At 41.2% G+C, this 14476-nt stretch overlaps 1 protein-coding gene across 1 annotated transcript in view; it reads left to right on the top strand.

The window, feature by feature from the left end:
- The window catches only part of LOC126336627 (UDP-glucosyltransferase 2-like), a 104111-nt gene extending 97786 nt beyond the window's left edge, over window positions 1-6325 (top strand). Inside the window, exon 8 of the mRNA XM_050000517.1 lies at window positions 4076-6325. The gene's annotated coding sequence lies outside the window, so the exon portion shown is untranslated. The remainder of the gene's footprint in view (window positions 1-4075) is intronic.
- The last annotated feature ends 8151 nt before the right edge of the window (window positions 6326-14476 follow it).

The following is a 14476-nucleotide window of genomic DNA, read 5'->3' as shown; positions in this document are numbered from 1 at the left end:
TTTCTTTTGTTTCCTTTACTGCTTGCTCAATATACAGATTGAATAACATCGGGGAGAGGCTACAACCCTGTCTCACTCCTTTCCCAACCACTGCTTCCCTTTCATGCCCCTCGACTCTTATGACTGCCATCTGGTTTCTGTACAAATTATAAGTAGCCTTTCGCTCCATGTATTTTACCAATGCCACCTTTAGAATTTGAAAAAGAGTATTCCAGTCAACATTGTCAAAAGCTTTCTCTAAGTCTACAAATGCTAGAAACGTAGGTTTGCCTTTTCTTAATCTTTCTTCTAAGATAAGTCGTAAGGTCAGTATTGCCTCATGTGTTCCAACATTTCGACGGAATCCAAACTGATCCTCCCCGAGGTCTGCATCTACCAGTTTTTCCATTCGTCTGTAAAGAATTCGCGTTAGTATTTTGCAGCCGTGGCTTATTAAACTGATAGTTCGGTAATTTTCACATCTGTCAGCACCAGCTTTCTTTGGGATTGGAATTATTATATTCTTCTTGAAGTCTGAGGGTATTTCGCCTGTCTCATACATCTTGCTCACCAGCTGGTAGAGTTTTGACAGGACTGGTTGTCCCAAGGCCGTCAGTAGTTCTAATGGAATGTTGTCTACTCCGGGGGCCTTGTTTCGACTCAGGTCTTTCAGTGCTCTGTCAAACTCTTCACGCAGTATCGTATCTCCCATTTCGTCTTCATCTACATCCTCTTCCATTTCCATAATATTGTCCTCAAGTACCTCGCCCTTGTATAAACCTTCTATATACTCCTTCCACCTTTCTGCCTTCCCTTCCTTGCTTAGAACTGGGCTGCCATCTGAGCTCTTGATATTCATACACGTGGTTCTCTTCTCTCCAAAGGTCTCTTTAATTTTCCTGTAGGCAGTATCTATCCTACCCCTAGTGAGATAAGCTTCTACATCCTTACATTTGTCGTCTAGCCATCCCTGCTTAGCCGTTTTGCACTTTCTGTCGATCTCGTTTTTGAGACGTTTGTATTCCTTTTTGCCTGCTTCATTTACTGCGTTTTTATATTTTCTCCTTTCATCAATTAAATTCAATATTTCTTCTGTTACCCAAGGATTTCTAGCAGCCCTCGTCTTTGTACCTACTTTATCCTCTGCTGCCTTCACTACTACATCCCTCAGAGCTACCCATTCTTCTTCTACTGTATTTCTTTCCCCTATTCCTGTCAATTGTTCCCTTATGCTGTCCCGGAAACTCTGTACAACCTCTGGTTCTTTCAGTTTATCCAGGTCCCATCTCCTTAATTTCCCACATTTTTGCAGTTTCTTCAGTTTTAATCTACAGGTCATAACCAATAGATTGTGGTCAGAGTCCACATCTGCCCCTGGAAATGTCTTACAACTTAAAACCTGGTTCCTAAATCTCTGTCTTACCATTATATAATCTATCTGATACCTTTTAGTATCTCCAGGGTTCTTCCACGTATACAACCTTCTTTCATGATTCTTAAACCAAGTGTTAGCTATGATTAAGTTGTGCTCTGTGCAAAATTCTACTAGGCGGCTTCCTCTTTCATTTCTTAGCCCCAATCCATATTCACCTACTATGTTTCCTTCTCTCCCTTTTCCTACACTCGAATTCCAGTCACCCATTACTATTAATTTTTCATCTCCCTTCACTATCTGAATAATTTATTTTATTTCATCGTACATTTCTTCAATTTCTTCATCATCTGCAGAGCTAGTTGGCATATAAACTTGTACTACTGTAGTAGGTGTGGGCTTCGTATCTATCTTGGCCACAATAATGCGTTCACTATGCTGTTTGTAGTAGCTTACCCGCATTCCTATTTTCCTATTCATTATTAAACCTACTCCTGCATTACCCCTATTTGATTTTGTGTTTATAGCCCTGTGTTTACCTGACCAGAAGTCTTGTTCCTCCTGCCACCGAACTTCACTAATTCCTACTATATCTAACTTTAACCTATCCATTTCCCTTTTTAAATTTTCTAACCTACCTGCCCGATTAAGGGATCTGACATTCCACGCTCCGATCCGTAGAACGCCAGTTTTCTTAAGAATACTAATTCGTTTCATGTAGAATCTTGTGCCCCCATGATCCGTTGAAGCACAGCTTCCTTATGCATGCTGACTATTGGAACATTCCTCCCAAATATATGAACGTCAATTCGCAAGTATGATGGATCATACTCGGTGTTCCTCTTCTCTATGCACTCCACTGCTGTCATGCCGCACAGGAAGTCCCATTGTTATTAAGAATACTGCACTCTGGCATCAACACATTGAAAGTTTTCTATTTGAATTAATGCTTCATAGTCATTGTCAGATGCTAGGACTACATTCACACATTCAGACCCACTGGCAGTCTAATTATATGTGTTGGCGAATAGAAGCATTCTGCTAGAACTTAACCGAGGATGGGTGGGATGAGCTAGTTCCAGTGGTGGCTGCTGCAATGGTTGTGGCGGTGGTACAGAATAGGAGGACTGTGGCTGCTGTTGCTGCGATGGTACGGAAAAAAGTATGTCAAACACATACTGGTCCAGTATTCTGCCGGTACCAGACAGGACCACACAGAACTGCTGTTAAATAACAATATGAATATATAAATGAATATATTAATAAATGATCATAACAATAAAAATGTTGATAATAAAAGATGGACAAACGCTTTCTTTCAAATGAAAGTCTTATTGTTCTTATTTTGCCTAGGGTCGCTGCCGGTCCCTGAAAATCGTGACCTTTTCACCACAGAACTCGAATGAGGAGACTCAGGTAACAGGATTTTTATAAAATAAAATAGGGAGGGTGAGGAGAGAACTCGATTCCTATTGGTCCAAGGATTTCGCGCCTTCTTTTAAACCTCCCTATTGTCCAAGATGAAAAGGGGACGAGGGAGACAAGTGACCTGGAATGTAACACATAGAAGTGCATGGACAGGTCTCGAGGGATGGGAAGGTGGAGGAGTGTGTGGGCTGTACTGGGGCTCCCCAGGGTGACCATCAATACGTGTCACTCAACTGCCCTGGGTGTAGCCTGCCACCAGAAGTGACCTTAAGATAAATTTGTTATATCAGCTCATATGCCCACGTGATAACTCACGGACTCAAGTCTGCAATAAGGAGGCTCAAGTTCCTGCAGCTTTCCTCATATCCTCTTTCCCAGGAGCTCTAGTTGAGGAAGTCATGCATGTCTAGCTGCAGTGATTTCAGGTGGTAGACTCAAGCACTTGTGTCTGGTGTGCATGGAGACAGCACAGTCCAAGAATTGCAGGAGTCTGCGTTTGAGTCCCAGTGTGACACATTTGCTCTCAATCAAGAAGTTAGAGCATTTCAGGTCACGTCTATCTTCTTTAAGAACACTTAAATCAGTATGGCGTTTAGTCTCATTAAATGGCCCACCCGCCTAGTCACTGGTGTCAGTATCCCACTTTCGGGATTTGGGATTGTTGGGGTAGGGGAAGGGGGAGTGGGTGTTCGCTAGTGACAGATGGAATCTGTCCACCAGATTAGCGGCGATAGCCGGTGTGCCAGCCTGCCCAGTTGAGGTTTTTCGGTGGTTTCCATCAGCCTAGCTCAATATTTGGCCAGTATCCACTTACCTCCTCAGTTACACAACTTTTAAACACTTGGAAGACATTCTCATACTTTCGGACTAGATAACTCCTGATGCAGGCAGATGAGATACAAATATTCACCTTGTGTTTGTAGTGCGGGTAGGGGGGGGGGGGGGAGGGAGGGGGTGAAGTATGGCAACAGAAAGGGCAGGCATATGGCCAGCCTCTACGACTAACATTGCCAAACCAGGAGTAAGATCAAGGAAAGAAAGAAGAAATTTAGTTTCATTAAATCTACGAGAAATAATACAGCAACTGACGAAAGCAATAAATCTATGAACTAAATGCGCTTGTATAATATTAAGTACTTCATGTTTAGTAGCCTTAATGGAATCGCCCTCTTTGAACGCTTGAAAAATAATATCATCATTTTTTTTTTCAACTAAAACATGTAATGCTATATCTGCTGACACAGTTTTATTTCTGACAAATTTGTCCCTAAGAAATCATTTTTGTGTTCACTTCAGACGCTACCTCCAACCGCAGCACCAAGTGGACTTACCCGTGGCCGCCAGAACGTTGGTCGTCGGTGGGAAGTCCTGAAACCCTTCTATTGGAGATATAACAACAAAAATTTGCATAAGCTATTTTCAGTATATTTTGGCATAACTGAAAACAGTATTGAGTTCCAGAAAAATGGGGACACGTTGAGGCGAATGTCATTTCTTTGCCCGCAAAATCGAGGCGAAGCCGTACACCGAAAATAGATTTTTGAAGATATCGAAGAATAGCTACATAGGCTGGTAGAAAATTCAATTTAGAATTACAGCATCAAATTTCGAGCTCGGTCGTATGCATCGTTCTCACGTTACATTTCCCGCCAATTTCAAAAATACAGTTTCGAGAGGAGCGCGTTTAAAGTTTTAGGTTCCACTTCTCTAGTTAAGTTAAACATGCCTCTAATCAGCGATTTATGGAGCATACAGCAATCCCTCCAGATCCAAAATGAGGTCCTCCTCCATTTTTCCGTGACCATGGTGGTCTTTCGGGCCTCTTGGGCAGCTTCTGTCATCGGCTGCGCTGTTCGTCCAATACGCATTCAGTCCCATTTTCTGCAAAAGTTGTAACAGCTTGAACAGTCGTTCGGTCCAGGCAGTTTTTTTCTGGACTGCAAAGGGGCAAGCATTATTGGTGAATACTACACAACTAGATTAAAGCAAAAGACAAGCGATTAGTTCACTGGATGCGGATTCGGAAGGACCAGGGTTAGAAACCACTTCCATGTGAGATGATGTCCAGACAGTTCCCATAAAGAGGAAATGGCCAAATTTATTTCCTTCCATATCCAAACTTACCCTCACTTTGGACTTTGGCTGTAATAACCTTGTCGTCCACTCACTACAAGAAACTCTGCACCAAAACGTATTGCCCAGAAAGAGATATTCACGTTAGAGTGATCCTTTTGCAGCCACCAAGCGAGGTGATGCTGATGTTTTCACACTGGACTCTCACTAACTATAACGACGGCTCAAATCCGCGTCCATCAGTCCACATGTAAGTTTTGCGTGATTTCCTCAAATTGCTGTAGGCAAGTGCGGCAATGGTTCCTTTGAAAGGGCAGGGCCGATTTCCTTCTCATCCTTGGAACAATCTCACGTTGTGCTCCGTCTCTTTGTCAGTCCTTGGTTGTTGTGATCGCAATTGAAGTGGCTTTCACTAAATTGTGAACTAAGAAGTTTAATTAGTGTTTCCTGAAGAAAGCGTAGCTATTGGATTGAAATGAAAAGAAAAAAATAATTTAAAACTATGGCAGGAATGAGATAATGAGTTGAGTATTCAGATTACTTCTAATGTTTATAATAAAATTGTTTTGGGTGGATTGACAAGGTGCTCACAACATTTCTCACTCATTCAACATGTAAATCAATTTTACACATAATTTATTCGGCTTTTATTATAAATTATGTATAATTTTGTGTAAGGATGTCATTTATTGCGAACAGTACTCAGCAGTATATTGTAATTCCAGAGGAAGAGGACATTCGCGAAATGTATCCTTTTCCTCTATGTTTATTTTGGAAGAACTTTTTATTACGTTGTAAGTGTTCATAAATGAAAAATTTCTTTTCCATTTCTGCATATAACGTTATGCATAATCATTACAGTTTGATTCTTTTAGAATTGTTGTTGATATTTCATCTTTAGAGAAATTATAAAGCGTTACATATGTAAATGACGACAAATGAAATGCAAGAGAGAAAAGATATAGCTGTTATTTATTATTATATTTCATGTATTATATCCAACTGGACACTTCTGTGTCTGACTCAGTATCATAGGCTGAATAACAATGTACACAGAATTTACTCAAAAAAAGGAGGGAGCTATGAAGTACGACAGTAAAAGTAACACTTGCTAATGGGAAAAGAAATGAAATAATATTGCCAGCTGTAAAATTCAACTGGAACAGATAACCAAATAAATGAAACTAGTATTAACGTTACTTAAAGAATATACAGCTTGTAGCTGAATGAAGTTATTACTTAACTACCAGTTGTTTATATACGTTATCTGTCATACCTGTCTACCTTGTTACTACTGAATATGTAATACCTCCATAATTCCTTTACGAGCCTTTAAGTAGGTGATGTAGACAAGAGAACAGTCAATCCATACACTGATAAAGGTTCCTGTAGGCTTTATATTCAGACTGATCTTGACGCACATGTATTTAAATTAGATTGCTTGAAGCCTTTGTGGATAGCTGACGCATTATGTAAAAATAATAATGAAACCTCTTATTGGCAAGTTTATCACGTGACAATAAAGGCACTTTACCTAGAAATTTTGTGCAATTCCGCCGATTCTTAAATTTCTTTGAGGGTATATCATTTCGTATACTGGATAAGAAATTAAAATAAAGTTTGAGGCAAGCAAGGTCAGTGATCTTTCAGTTTTCTCGTCTATTTTCGTAGTTTAAACGGAAAGAAGACGAACGTGTATCCGAGGAAGACGGTACAACAATTGTTCTACCACCATCGCTTAAATTATGTGGGGACCATGAGAATTGTAGAAAATAGGGCGCGTGAGCAGAGGCTAAAATATGGACAACATTCTTCTGTCGCTTAATATGTGCAAGCAACTGCACAAAAATTTCATAATAGTGGCGTCAACTATCCTGCGTCTCACACAGTGTAGTGTTTTTGCAGAGTATATGTGAAGGTGTAATTAGCAAATACGTGTTCCTGCAGAATTACTGCGGTTCAGGTTATACATAACATGATACAAGCTTTGCTATGATTTACTAGAAGTACGAAGAAGCCTTGCTACAATGCTTGCGGTATGATAGACGCTGAGAGAGTCAAAGATGGACTTCTTAGCTGCACAGTAAAGCTTCTCGACACCCCTACATGGGACATTTTTCCTAGATGCAAAAAGCAAATATATAAAGTATATACAATACTTTTTTACTCTGCAACGACTATGAGATATATAGTTTAGCAATTTCATTGCAAAGACTCTTGAATAGAAACATAAGGCATACAGTAGAATAAGCTTATTACTGTCAACCAGGGCTATAATTATCTCCCGACATACTTGACATCTCTTCGCGACACCCCAACGTGTCGCGACATGGCGGTTGGGAAGCGCTGGTCTATACCATTATATAAACACATGAGGTTGTTTAACCCCTCTTTTTTAACGGCTTCAATTCCCAATCAAAACTTTGTTTGCAATAACAATTAACAGTGTTCAAGGGCAGTGAAAGGGGGCAAGAGATGATGGACAAAGAAGGGATGAGGAAGTGGACGTAGAAAAGGGCAGGTGGGGATGGATAGAGAGAAAGGGAGGAGGAAATGGAGAGATAGAGAAGCCATGGGCAGAGAGATACGGAAGGAGGCGATGGGCAGAGGGAGAAAGAGGATCAGATGGATACAGAGAGGGGGAGGGGAAGATAGAGAGGCGGAAGGAGGACCTTAGGACTTATTTCCAATTCCAATACATATTAAGCAGTCGCAAAGCATTTATTGGGTTTGCTAGTCAAAGATTAAGCTTGCAGGTAAAAAGCCATAATTATTACAGGAAATCAATTCAGGCAAGGGAAGGTATCGTATGTCAAAGAATGTTTCTTCTATAGTTGTTTGGCTATGACAGCCAACAGCTTGTCTGCTGGAGTATCTCAGCAAGAGCAGAGTTGCTGATTCAGTATGTGACGAGTAGCGGAATTAGAGATAAGAAGGACTATGGCAAAAATACAAGACAGCGATGGCCTGGCAGCGGGAACTTGGCGAAACGGCGTTGGCGCTTCTTGCGGTTTTGTTCCATGTCGCGGCTCTGGACGAGTGAGTGCGACAGCAGAGAAGAGCATGCTACGTGGAAGCAAGGCAACTGCAAGTTTGTTTGGAAAACAAAAGAATAATATTAATAAAGTAAATTCTGTCCTAGAGTATTGAACATTTTATTTAATCCCTCTTTTGAATTTATTTGGAATTTTTGGTGCTAATCGGAATACGACCTGCCATAATCGGAACTTTGCAGATTAATTATTCCGGACCTGTTCATACACTAATTAAGAAGCAGAGAGAAGAGACGTAAAATACTCACTGCTGTGACGTAATATAGAATGAAATGTTTGGCCCAGTAAGCGGAAGACCAAGAGCCGTGTGTGACTGAATAGCAGCAACACAAACCTACCTTCTGATGCTGTGTCCAGTTGCACGTATTCTACCTGTTAACCTTACCTGCCCTTACTAGTTATGTAATTGTTAATACTTTTCACCTCAATGTGTGAAACCTGTTTCAGATTTTTATCAACACAACAACACTGCGTGAGGATTTAGCTCACTATAAAGTAAATACCAAGCTAATTTGATAAAATCTTCGTATATTGTTGTATGCTGGTTTTATGGTGCAGATTAGTTACAACCATTATGCAACGTTAGATGTGACACTCATCACAATTCACGGAGCTTATGCAACTGAAATATAATTTCGAGGTGATATTGTTCCAAGAATGAGGAAGGATCGGCCGTGCCCTTTCGAAGGAACCATTGCCGCACTTTCCTTCAGCGATTTGGGAAAATCAACAAAACTTAAATGTGGATAGAGGGACGCGGATTTGAGCCGTCGTTATAGTAAGTGAGAGTCCAGTGTGATAACTTCAGCGTCACCTCGTTTGGTGGCTGCAAAAGGATCACTTTAACGTGAAGATCACTTTCTAGGCAATACGATTTGGTATAGAATTTCTTCTAGTGAGTAGGTTTCATTCACGAATTTTGATCTAAGAAATCTGAAAAATGCAATCTACAAATATCAGAACATCCTCCTCTTTGGACTAGAAATGTTTTCCAGGAAGAATTGTATTCACATGCGAGACTACTTAAAATAAGAGGGTGAAGAATTGTGAATAAGATGAACTTCCTAACAATTAGCACTTTAAATTAAGTAGCTTTCTCATCACCTAAGCACTTTTAGAAGAGGGACGTCGTCCTGAAGTACGATGTCTTGCAATTCGTGCCTATTATCGTGCAATTTTTTGCATACAAGAAAAAAGAAAGACAGGTTAGGGCGTCATGTCCGTGGGCGACAAGGTCATTACAGGCAAAGTGAGGGTAAGTTTGGATATGGAAGGAAATAAATTCGGCCACTTCCTCTTTATAGGAACTGTCTGGACATCATCTCACATGATTTTGGGAGTGGTTTCTAACCCTGCTTCTTCCGAATTCGTATCCAGTGAGCTAACCGCTTCTCTTTTTCTTTAATCTAGTTGTGTAGTATTCACCAATAGTGTCTGCACCTTTACAGTCCAGAAAAAACTGTCTGGAACAAACGACTATTCAAGCTGGTGAATAGAATGTATGAGATTGACGACGTACTATCAGACTTTCGGAAAAATGTAGGCTTTCAACGTCGAAGATTGCACATAAGCTCGAGAACTATCGCGTAGTCAGCACAACACCTCATCCATCCAAGATGCTAAAAAGAATAATATATAGAAAAATCGAAAAGAAAACTGCGGATCTAATAGATCACGACCAGTTTGTCTTTAGGAATGATAAAAGCACCAGAGAGGTAGTTCTGACGTTGCGGCTGATAACGGGAGCAAGACTAAAGGAAAATCAAGACACACTCACAGAATCTGTAGATCGAGGGGAAGCATTGGATATAGTAAATTGGTGCGAATATGATCAAAATTATGAGAAAAATAGGAGTAAGCTGTAGGAAAAGACGGGTAACATACAATGTGTATAAATGCTAGGATGGAAGAATAAGACTGGAGATCACGATCAAAGTTCTAGAATTAGAAAGGGTGTAAGACATGAAAATTGTCTTTTGCCCATATTGTTCAATCTATACATCGAGGGAGCAATGACGAAAATAAAGCAATGGTTCAAGACTGAGATAAAAATTTAGAGTGAAAGGATATACATGATGAGATTCGCTGATGATACAGCTATGCTGAGAGAAAGTGAAGAGGTCTTGCATGATCTTCTGAACGGAGTGAACAGTCTTGTAAGTACAGAATATGGATTTGGAATAAACCGGACAAATAAAGGTAGCGAGAAACTTAACAACCGAATTCGTTATCACGACGTTTAGTATTTCTTCTACCTTGGAAGCAAGATAACTCATAATGGATGAAGCAACGAGGACATAAAAAGCAGACTACACAGGCAAAGCTCAGGAAGAGAAAGTATTACTGACCAAAGTCTTCTGGTATCAAACATAGGCCTTAATCTGAAGAAAGAATTACTGAGAATGGACATTTGAGCACAGCATTGTCTGGTAGTGAACCACGGACAGTGAAAAAAACCGGAAAAGAAAAGAATCTAAAATCGTGTGAGATGTGATGCTAAGAAAGAATGTCAGAAGTTAGATGTACTTATAGTATAAGGAATGAGAAATTTCACTAACTGCGACATAGTCGCGTATACAAAGAGTGATCCAATATTGTCAAATGTTTTTTATTCCAGTCTTTGATCACAACCTCAATTCTTTAGACGATGGCCGGTTTCAGTCCGTAATGACCATCCTGAGATCTTTTTTACACTATGCTCTAAAGTGCTAAGGCCGTATTGGCATCGTCAAAACTGATTATATTTATATGTTTTGACGATGCCATTATGGTCTTAGCACTTTAGGACATGGTGTAAAAAAGATCTGAGGTTGGTCATTACGGACTGAAACCGTTCATCGTCTAAAGAATTGAGATTGTGATCAAAGACTGGAATAAAAAACAATTGTATGAGAAATTTCTTTGCAGAATCGCCGAAGAAAGTAACATATGGGAACACTGATGAGAAGAAGGGACAGGGTGACAGAGACGTGTTACGACATCCGGAAATGACCTCCATCGTACTAGAGGAAGCTGGTTTCTTCTTATACACCTATGGGGTCAGCTAATTCACGCAGTTGTAATCACCTATCGCTCAGTGCCAAACTGTGGATTTTCTCGATGGACTTTCTAGATGTTTTAATTTGTTAAAAAATCTTGGAATGTCCTTCACGGGGATTGTCTTTAAAAGAACTGTGATCTTGTATGCATTTAACTGTCTATTTTGTGAGGATTTTATTTCCTCACAGGTCACATTCTTTGGTATTTTTGGCACTCTTTTTCGGTAGTCATGTGGCAACAGCTGGTTAAGCTGCATCCAGAGTAAAAAGTAATCTCTGCCGGCTGAAAGGTATTCCAAAATATCGTTGTTGTTTGTATTGCCGGCACGCAGGCCGTAATATGTGAATCCACCACAGCTGGTTAGCATTATTCTTGAAATGCAGACACACTACGTGCTTTCCGAAATAAGTGATATGATTTACATATGTCTCCAGATTATGTTAGGTTCAGTTTCATACTCACGCCATGCTCACGGTATTCATTACTGTACGTGTTGTGGCCAGTAACCAAGAGGGCGAAAGAGGCAAATGCCGATAACACGCAGAGAAACAGAAAGAGCAAAAACTATATATACTTCATGGAATGAACCCATCTGGGTTGCTATATACCTAAATATTCAAGGGATGTTCTGATATACCACAGAAAATGTTTACGGTAGTTGTCAGTTGAACAGGGCTTGGCGCATCTGCCCCTCTTTTATGCCACGACTCGTAATATAACGCTATATAATTTGCGTTTCGGTAACAACGTCTCAGTGTTGCTGCCCTTGTAGAGGACTAAAGCCTTCGAGCGCTGTAGTCAGCAGCGATTAGTATCTCGCGCGTGGAGAGCCGGCCAATTGTGCTGCCGGCAGTCTCAGAGCTTCTTGCGCATTTTGGACTGGAATAGCGGTCTACTGCTGACCTCCTGCATTGGGCCAACAGCTACAGGAGCAGATTTGCTCTTACTTTCTGCCTGCCCCTAGCGAAACTAGACGATGGAAAGGAATGGCTATGCCACCATCCTACCAGAATAGTGGTGTGGCGATAGCCAGCTATCAGGTGTGAGGTCACAACAGGACAGGTGTTCATTGTAGTTTTCATTTGGCGACGAGGGTGGTAAGAAGTGAATGATAGGCCAGAACAAGCGTGGAGAAAGAACGACAAGTTGGTCAGTAAAAAGACAGGGAGAAATCCATGCACGTTCAGTTACATAGGAAGCTGAAGAAACAATTGATATGCGAATTAGAGAAGGTATAGAAGCAAATTGGTGAATTATACAAAGAAAGCAAAGAACTGTAAGAGCAGGAAACGAGGTAAAACCTCATGAGGGGCCGTCCACACTGTAATTTCGAAGTCTTTGCTGCCACCACCTGCCGTAAGCGATTTATGATGCCGAAATAGTTGATTTCTACACTACTGGCCGTTAAAATTGCTACACCAAGCAGAAATGCAGATGATAAACGGGTATTCATTGGACAAATATATTATACTAGAACTGACATTTTCACGCAATTTGGGAGCATAGATCGTGAGAAATCAGTATCCAGAACAACCACCTCTGGCCGTAATAACGGCTTTGATACGCCTGGGCATTTGATCAAACAGAGTAGAGCTTGGATGGCGTGTACAGGTACAACTGCCCATCCAGCTTCAACACGATACCAAAGTTAATCAAGAGTAGTGACTGGCGTATTGTGATGAGCCAGTTGCTCGGCCACCATTGACCAGACCTTTTCAATTGGTGAGAGAGCTGGAGAATGTGCTGGCCAGGGCAGCATTATCCTGATGAAATGTAGGGTTTCGCAGGGATCGAATTAAGGGTGGAGCCACAGGTCGTAACACATCTGAAATGTAACGTCCACTGTTCAAAGTGCAGTCAGTGCGAACAAGAGGTGACCGAGCCGTGAAACCAATGGCACCCCATACCATCACGCCGGGTGCTACGCCAGTATGGCGATGACGAATACACGCTTCCAATGTGCGTTCACCGCGATGCCGCCAAACACGGATGCGACCATCATGATTCTGTAAACAGAACCTGGATTCATCCGAAAAAATGACGTTTTGCCATTCGTGCGCCCAGATTCGTCGTTGAGTACACCATAGCAGGCGCTCCTGTCTGTCAAGGGTCTCCGAGCTGATAGACCATGCTGCTGCAAACGTCGTCGAACTGTTCGTGCAGATGAATCTTGTCTTGCAAACGTCCCCAACTGCTGACTCAGGGATCGAGACGTGGCTGCACGTTCCGTTACAGCCATGCGTATAAGATGCCTGTCATCTCGACTGCTATTGATACGAGGTCGTTGGGATCCAGCACGGCTTTCCGTATTATGCTCCTAAACCTACCGATTCTATATTCTGCTAACAGTCATTGGATCTCGACCAACGCGAGCAGCAATGTCGCGATACGATAAACCGCAATCGCGATAGGCGACAATCCGACCTTTATCAAAGTCGGAAACGTGATGGTACGCATTTCTCCTCCTTACACGAGGCATTACAACAACGTTTCACCACGCAACGCCGGTCAACTGCTGCTTGTGTATGAGAAATCGGTTGGAAACTTTCCTCATGTCTGCACGTTGTAGATGTCGTCACCGGCGTCAATCTTGTGTGAATGCTCTGAAAAGCTAGTGATTTGCATATCGTAGCATCTTCTTCCTGTCGGTTAAATTTCGCGTCTGTAGCACGTCATCTTCGTGCTGTAGAAATCTTGGTGGCCAGTAGTATATGTATCGAGTAGACTCCACAGTTCTTTCTTGCGGTCGTGACGTCACTAGTGGGCTTTCGACTATCGACTTCCGCGGTGAAGAATACCTGTGTGAATTATGTGAATTTCGATTACTCACTTACTTTGTAGAGTGTGTGTCGCATTATGCTCTTTCAAAGCAATGTCCAAATGACAATGTATCACAAACATGCCACACCTATCGTTCAGTATCAGTTAAAAATGCAGCAACGACACAAGGCTTGAAGAAATATCACGATACCCAAGAATTCAGATAAAAATCAAATGATCAAGCTTTAGCGTAATGGATATTGTCGTGATATTCCTAGTGAAAGAATGTATGTTCCATTCTGCCACATGGTAATCCTTTTTTTTCATTTCAGCATTGTTAACACTGCATGGGAGTTTATTATAAATGTAATACAAATATGTTCTGAGTTAACATTTCCGTCTGATTAGAGAACGGAGGATGAAATAAATATCTGGGTGTTTATTTCCGAATATGTGATGATTTCCGATTGTATGATTCGTCAGGAAGCTAAGAGAACAGCTAAAATTTCTACGAATGAAACGATTAGCTATAACATTCTTGGCAGAAATATGTCGCACATTGTGCAACCAAAAACAAGTTCCTATAAACAGTTCTTGCTACAACTACCCCCTCGATAAACATCAGCTCGGCGCTATAGCGATCGACAAATCGATAGTCTTGTTTCTGGTTGCCTTCACAGCGCCACTGTCGCGATTACGACAGTTCCAGTAAAAAATTGAGTGTAACCTACTCGAACCTGACTTGTATAGGCAGCGACATTAAGATCTTTCC

The sequence above is a fragment of the Schistocerca gregaria genome, chromosome 2 (genome assembly GCF_023897955.1).
Source record: "Schistocerca gregaria isolate iqSchGreg1 chromosome 2, iqSchGreg1.2, whole genome shotgun sequence".
Taxonomy (NCBI): Eukaryota; Metazoa; Arthropoda; class Insecta; order Orthoptera; family Acrididae; genus Schistocerca; species Schistocerca gregaria.
Note: the sequence above shows the minus strand (reverse complement) of the source record. Positions and strands in the feature narration are given on the sequence as shown.